Source organism: Pinus tabuliformis, chromosome X (assembly GCF_031772625.1).
Source record: "Pinus tabuliformis cultivar Carrire ecotype Pingquan chromosome X, CPIR1, whole genome shotgun sequence".
Classification (NCBI taxonomy): domain Eukaryota; kingdom Viridiplantae; phylum Streptophyta; class Pinopsida; order Pinales; family Pinaceae; genus Pinus; species Pinus tabuliformis.
This window is the reverse complement of record NC_142308.1, coordinates 525973836-525980906: the sequence shown is the minus strand read 5'-3', so window position 1 is coordinate 525980906 and position 7071 is coordinate 525973836.

Genomic DNA, 7071 nt, shown 5'->3' with positions numbered 1-7071 from the left:
ATTTTGTTGTACGTTTCCTGTTGCAAGTGGCCAAATTATGCTTTTAACTTTCTTTTTAGCTGCATCAATCTTTGGGGCATCATTCCAGGCTCAACCCAAAGTGTGGACAAGGGGAGGGGAGGCTAACACCTTGTGGACCCAAATGGGAAAAGTGTGAAAAAGGGGTTATATAATGAGCGGAGGGGAGTGAGATGTATGGTATCGAGAAGCGAGACCATGCAACCAAAATCAGGGTTCCCATGTAGTGCCATTCCTAAAGCTAGTAGCGGAGATCCTATGGGAGTGTGATACAAGCATACAATTCATGCCTATTTTTTCCACCGAATTGCCCCACTAATCCATGTCAAAATGTGCCCAAGAAAAGCAAGCATAAACACCCAATTACATAATGAAAAGCCATACCTTTGGGTTGGAAGGCCCACCTTCAAACATGCAATCATAACAGATGGGCGAGGGCACACAATGGATAGCTTAGGTGGCGGAGGATGCTGGCCGTCAGGTGAAGACAAATCTAGGAGATAAATTCTCCTATAAGGGTCACCCACTGGTGGTGGGTAACACACCCCATTTGTGCTATAGGTGCCTGAATAGCCTTGATGGATGAATACCATGCTATCGGGGTAAAGATCTCATCATAGTCTATGCCTTCAATCTGTGAGAAGCCTTTGGCCACAAACCCCTGGCCTTGTACTTCTCCACACTCCCATTTGCTCCATGCTTCACCTTATACACCTAGCGTGAGCCTACTGATTTGCCCTCAGGTTGTGGCACATTCTCCCAGAGATTGTTCTTCATGATGGAGGAATATTCCTCCACCATGGCATTCTGTCAAACCTGCTAAGAAGCTGCCTCCTTATAACTAGAAGGCTTTGCGTCCACCGTCCTTGTCATCAATGCCATATATCCTGTGTACCTTTGCGGCTGCTTCCTCTGCCTGAAAATGGTGCTAGGAACTTCAACCTGCTCCTGGGCCTCTTGAATCAACTTCTCGACCCACTTGGATTTCTTCCTGCTTGTGCTAGGAGTCTAATTGAGTAGCTGCCTGGTCTCGTCATAGTCTCTTGAATCTTCTCCTCATCATCCTACTTTGCATCCTGTTGTGGATCCTACTGTTGCGAGCCTCTTGCCACCTGGCTAAGACTCAATCTGTGATCCTGATTCAGGCTTCTCCTTGCTGGAAAATCAAGGTATTTGTAGATTAATATTGATTCTCCTTTACTTGATATATTTTTTTTAACAGAAACGGTTGAATTTTATTTATAAGGAGAGGTTGGACATGGCCAATCAACCTCTAGTACAGTCATTTGAGAGATTTTAGCTTTTAGAGTTCTCATAATTTGGCTTTTGTATCAGATCTTAGTTGTCGCTTTTGATTCTTTTGGTATGGCTGAGTGTTCCTTGATTTTCTCTTGGATTCTGAGTATCCTTTCTTACATTTCCGCTTTCCTTTGGTAATTTGAATATTGCCTACCTTACAATAATTCCCGGATAAATATTAATCCCAAGCCTATACTTGCCCGCCCAATTTAAACTATATTGTTAAATAACCTGGCCCCACCTCCAATAAGCCGGGCTATTCTTCCGTTCCCGACCCCACGTCAGGGTTAACTTCCCTCCTTGTTCAACGCGCGATAACCATAGATCTTCCCCTGCCCAGATCCAACGCTTATCGCGTCCTTCACTGTCCGACTCTTAACTCCTCAAGAGCGCGCGATATGGGTGGTTTTGTCCCGCCACACGTCGAGCCCTCAGGTACATCGCGTCGATTCATAAAAAACTGCCCAACAGCCAAAAGCGGTGCGATGAAATCCGCTTACTGCTCCCCGCGTCATTAACTCCCCACCATGATACTTGCGCGATGACCATCAGATCTTCACCCGCCAAGATCTGATGCTTTTCGCGTCCTTTACTGTCCAGCCCTTAACACCTCGGAAGCACGCGATATGGGCGGTTTTGTCTCACCACGCGTCGAGCCCTCAGGTACATCGCGTTCGATTAAGAAAAAACCGCCCAACAGCCATAAGCGGTGCGATGAAAACCGCAAACTGCTCCCCGCTTCATTAACACCCCACTATGTTCCAAGCACGATAACTGTCAGATCTTCGTTTGCCCAGATCCAATGCTTTTCGCGTCCCTCGCTGTTCGACCCTTAACACCTCTGAAGCACGCAAAAAGGGCAGTTTTTCCCAGCCACATCAGTCCCTCAGGCACATCACGTCCAAATGAGGAATACTGCCCAGCCTCCATAAGCGGTGCGATAAGACCGCTTACCACTCCCCGTGTCATAAAAGCAACCATTCTCTGTTTGACTTCTGTTCTGTGCCCTGTTTATTCACCATACCTTCGATGGTCCATGCAATAAACCATTTACCTGTCTACTCCACTTGGGGATAAACCATCCCACGATCCGATTACCTGCGCCAGAGCCTTGAATCTGCATAATTCTTCTGCCCTCAAAGCGGAATTGGACAAAAGCATTGGGACTAAGGCCCACTGCCTTGTCTAACCTGTCCTTGTACCACTCACCTGTTCTGTTAAGGAATTGGGTGCATTTCAACTTCTTCGTTCTTTGCTAGCATTCCTTGAGCTAGAAGACACCCTTTATTAGCCATTATGTCAGCTTCCTTGTTAAGAGTTCTCAGGACATGGTAGAATGAGCAGGAAGTGAAATTTTGAGTAATCTTTCTTATTCTTTCAAGGGTCTTGTTTAGAGCAGAGCTATTGAGTTGGTCACCAGTATTAAGGGCTTTTATCAGGATTTCAGAGTCACCGAAGATTTGAAGATTTTCCACTCTGTTCCTTTGAGCCAACAGACACTCTTTGAGCAGTCCGAGAATCTCGGCCTGGTTATTAGTGCTCTGTCCTAGACCCCAATTGAACCTATCCTTTTTGTGCCCATCTGTGGAGTAAATTATTCCTCCTGCCCCTGATGTCCTTGGGTTTCCTTTGGAGGCTCCATCAAAGAATATCGTGACTTTGCCCTGATTTTTCCACCACTTTTTAAAGTCCTCCTCAGAATTCCGAAGCCGCCACTCTGGATTATGGCTAGGCAGGGAGATGTTCTTTTTGATGCTGGCCTGTCTCAGGGATTCACCTAGCCAGCTGAGTTCTTCAGGTAGTAGGGAGTTGTCATGCTTATAAGGTCTGTTTTCAAAAGTTTCCAGCAACAAAGCTTTGGCCTTGACTGACACTGAGTTGGTGGATTGAAGTCTGTTGTTAAAGATGGCTTCATTCCTAGCCAACCAGATTCCCCAATAGATATATTTTGGGATTGCATTCCAGATTTTAGACCATGTAGATTTGCTTTTCAGAGTGTGTGGATAGCGTTCTTTCCATGTTGCAAAGAGACTAACAACTGATGTCTGCTCAGGGATTTGGGCGTTGAGCCCCATCATTGCTTGAAACCAGACTTCTTGAGAGAAGGGGTAGTCTATGAATAAGTGTTCGATCGTTTCTTGAGCCTTGCAGCAGAGAGGGCATCTGTGGGGTCTAATGATTCCTCTTTTCTCTAAATTATCTCCAGTGAGAGTCCTTTTATGCATGAGAGTCCAGCAGAAGAAGTTGATTTTTGGGAGTCCAAATGGGTCCCAAACATGCTGCCAAAGCTTTGTAGTGTGGATTTGATGATGTTGTTCTTGTAGAGATGCAAAACCCAGCCTTGCTGAGTAAGCTCCTGTCTTCCCCCAGCCCCACTTGTCCTTCGACTGGAGATGCACAGGAGCCAGACCATTGAGTTTAGCAAGTAATTGATGGAGTTGAGGGAGCATCCAGTCAGGGGGTCGTTGGAGGGCCCAATTACTCCAGTTTCCTGCTGTATCCCAAGTGCAGATGTCAGCAAGATTATGGATACCTTTTTGAATGAGCCAGTTGCGTAGGTCTGCGATTTTCGGTGCAAGATTTAGGGGTTGGAGGCCCATGATCTTGTCATCCCACAGTCTAATTCTTTTCCCGTTTCCTGGTATTCTGTAGAGCTGTTCTTTGAAAAACTTCCAGCCTTGGCTGCATAGCTTCCACAACGTGGTTCCTTTGTGGGAGGCTCCTTCTTCCATATTCCTTATTGAGAGTCTGTGTAGATATTTTTTAATTAGAACTTGACTAACAGGGTGTCTTTGATTTGAGAAGATTTTCCAGAGGATCTTGCCTCCCATTGCCAAATTGGCCAACCCAGGATCTCTTACTTGTAGTCCACCTTCAGATATTGGCCTTTTCACTATGTCCCAGTTTACTATATGATTTTTTTTGGTTCCCCTTTCCTCCTTGCCATATAAAGTTTTGAATCAGCTTTGCTAGCTGTTCGGTATATAGGAAGGGATGAGAGAACTGACTTGACCAGAGTGAGCTTCCCTGCTGTGGTGAGCCATTGTCCGCCCCAAGAAGTAATTTTAGCCTTAATTTTGCTGATAATTTCCATCCAATGAGGGGCCTTGCTGGTACCCAAGGTTAAAGGCAGGCCAAGGTATTTGAATTTTTCCCAGGAGACATAACCGGTGAAGCCCAGGCTTGGGCAATCCTAAGTATAGTTTGCTGGTCTACCGCCCAACAGTACACTGCACTTTTCCTCTTGTTGACCATTGCTCCGAAGACTCTGCAGAAGCTTTGGATTACTCCATTGAAGGCTCTTGCTATTTTAATGGAGGCTCCCCCCATAAGGATGGAGTCATCGACAAACAAGGCATGATTGATTGGGGTTGTTCCAGTTATGGCCCTGATGTCAGGAAGAGTCCCCTTGAGCTTCTCAGTTGTGAGCTTTTTGCTAAGAGAGTCTGCCATTAGAATATACAGGAAGGGGGACAGAGGGCAGCCTTGCTTGATTCCCCTCGAAGCTTTGAAGTATTCTGCCGGTCTACCATTTACTAGGGGGGTTATCCAAGGTTCTCCAATACATGCTTTAATTAATTTAACAAATTCAGAACTGAAACGAAATGTAGAAAGAACTTGGAGGAGGAAAGAGTGCCTTACTTGATCGAAGGCATTCGCCATGTCCTGTTTGATGAGCATACCTTGCTCTTTGCATTGATTGCTGGAGTGGATGATTTCCTACACCAGAATCACATTATCCAGGATATGCCTGCCTTTGACAAACATATGAGTTTTTCCAGCAAAGGCTTTATTCTTTTGCAAGTAACTTGGTGAGAATTTTATAGGACGCATTACAAAGCGAGATTGGTCTGAATCTGTTGAACGCCTCCGGGTTGGCTTCTTTGGGAATTAGAGCTAGGAAGGTGGAATTTGTGCTTCCTCCCACTTTGGCTTTTTGGAGTCAGCCTTTGATCATTCGGTACAGATTCCTTGATCTTCACTCTAGCCTTCTTAGTCTTCTCAACTTCAAATCAAACTTTTTTTGAGGGATTGAACTTGTGAGTGAGTGAGTGCCAAACGAGGTCGAAGTTGCCTGTATTTATACACATCTGAGGGGTTCGAGTACCTTCCTTTAGGTTGACTTGAAGTTGTTAGGACCGACTTGTGCTTTGGGGGTTTCCAAAAATTTTTGGACTCAATAAATTCTTTTACAAGGTACATCTTGCCCAGATGGGTCTTATATTCATGACATTGACTCTTTTGACTAATGACAATAAATCTTATGACCTAACAAACCCTAGAAGCATGAAGAACATGATTTTACCTAGAATACCATCAACACAAAGCATGAAACCCGTGCTCTAAAATAATATTTTTTCTTTCATCTTTTGTTAGTTACATAAGATATGTATGTTGACATGAGTACAATGACAATTATGAAGATCGAACCTAGTTACATTTTCCAACACCTAATATCACCTTCTCTCTAATATGTTTTTTTGCACATGCCCTAGAATGAAGCTCATATGAAAGCCAAACTCGAATTAGGAAATGAAACATTAGAGTATACCATAATATTCCATTTCAAGCTCTTTCTATCCATGCATGCAATGTTCAAACTTTTTCCCCTTGAATTGCACTATTAGGGATTTTTCCATTTAGGAAGTGATTCTTTCCATTCACATGACCTCTCCAAATACTAGCCTCACATTTTCCTTTTTGGATTTGATGCATTTCTTCTTACGATTTCTCCTTAGAAAACCTAGTTTTGCCTGGATTTCCTTCACATTCTCTTTCCTCCATGCTAAAGGTCTTATATCCTTTCTAATGTTCTAAAGGTTCGTCCCTAGTGTTGAAGAAGATTCCTCCCAAGTGTTGAGGATGGACTTGAGAAAGACATATTTCCCCTCCTCTAAATAGTCCACTAGCTATTCCTCAATTGCATCCTCCCTTTTTTCATAATATATTGCAGTCTATGTCAATATTTTTCATCAGATTTTTGGTGCCTTTTAATGATTTCTCATAAGATTTTCTGGTTTTGTTTTTGTTGAGTGAGGAAATTAGTGCAAACTCAAACAACTTCGTCGATGCAAATTTCTTAAGTGCAGGCTAAAGATTATGCATGTATGGTTAATTTATCTCATTCTATGCTACATAATTATATAATGTGCGTTTTTTTAAAATTTAGAATAAATGTAGGTAATGGAAGGTGGAGGAGCACTGCTGAATATCTTTGTGTAAGAGGAAAAAATGTGAGTTCTCTTTTGTTGCACAACCTATGTAATCCTCCATTTCAAATACAATGGTGCTACTCCCTCCTTATTTTTGCGTGAGATTTTTGGATGCTATCAAACTTTTCTTATAGTATATTATAGTCTATTTAGTATTTCTCATAAGAATTTTGGTATGTTTTAAAGATTTCTCATAAGATTTGTTTATGTTGTTTTTTGTTAGATTCAATGGTTGGAGGAATAAAGGTAGGTCCTAGCACCCATAAGGGAATGTGGAGGATCAATGACAAATCTACTAAAATGTTTGTGTGGGAGAGATCGTAGTAAAGTGCAAAGGCGGAGGAAGAGGTGAGTTCTTTTGGTGCAAATACCATGTTATGATCATTTGTGACAACCTCTTTATTTCAAATGCAATGGCTCTCCTCCTTATCTAGTAAGGGTTTATGATTTTTGATGTTTCTATAAGATGTATTTACTTTTGCATAAGATTACTTACAGGATTTTCGGTTTCTGTTTAAATGTTCTTGTAGGATAATGTGGC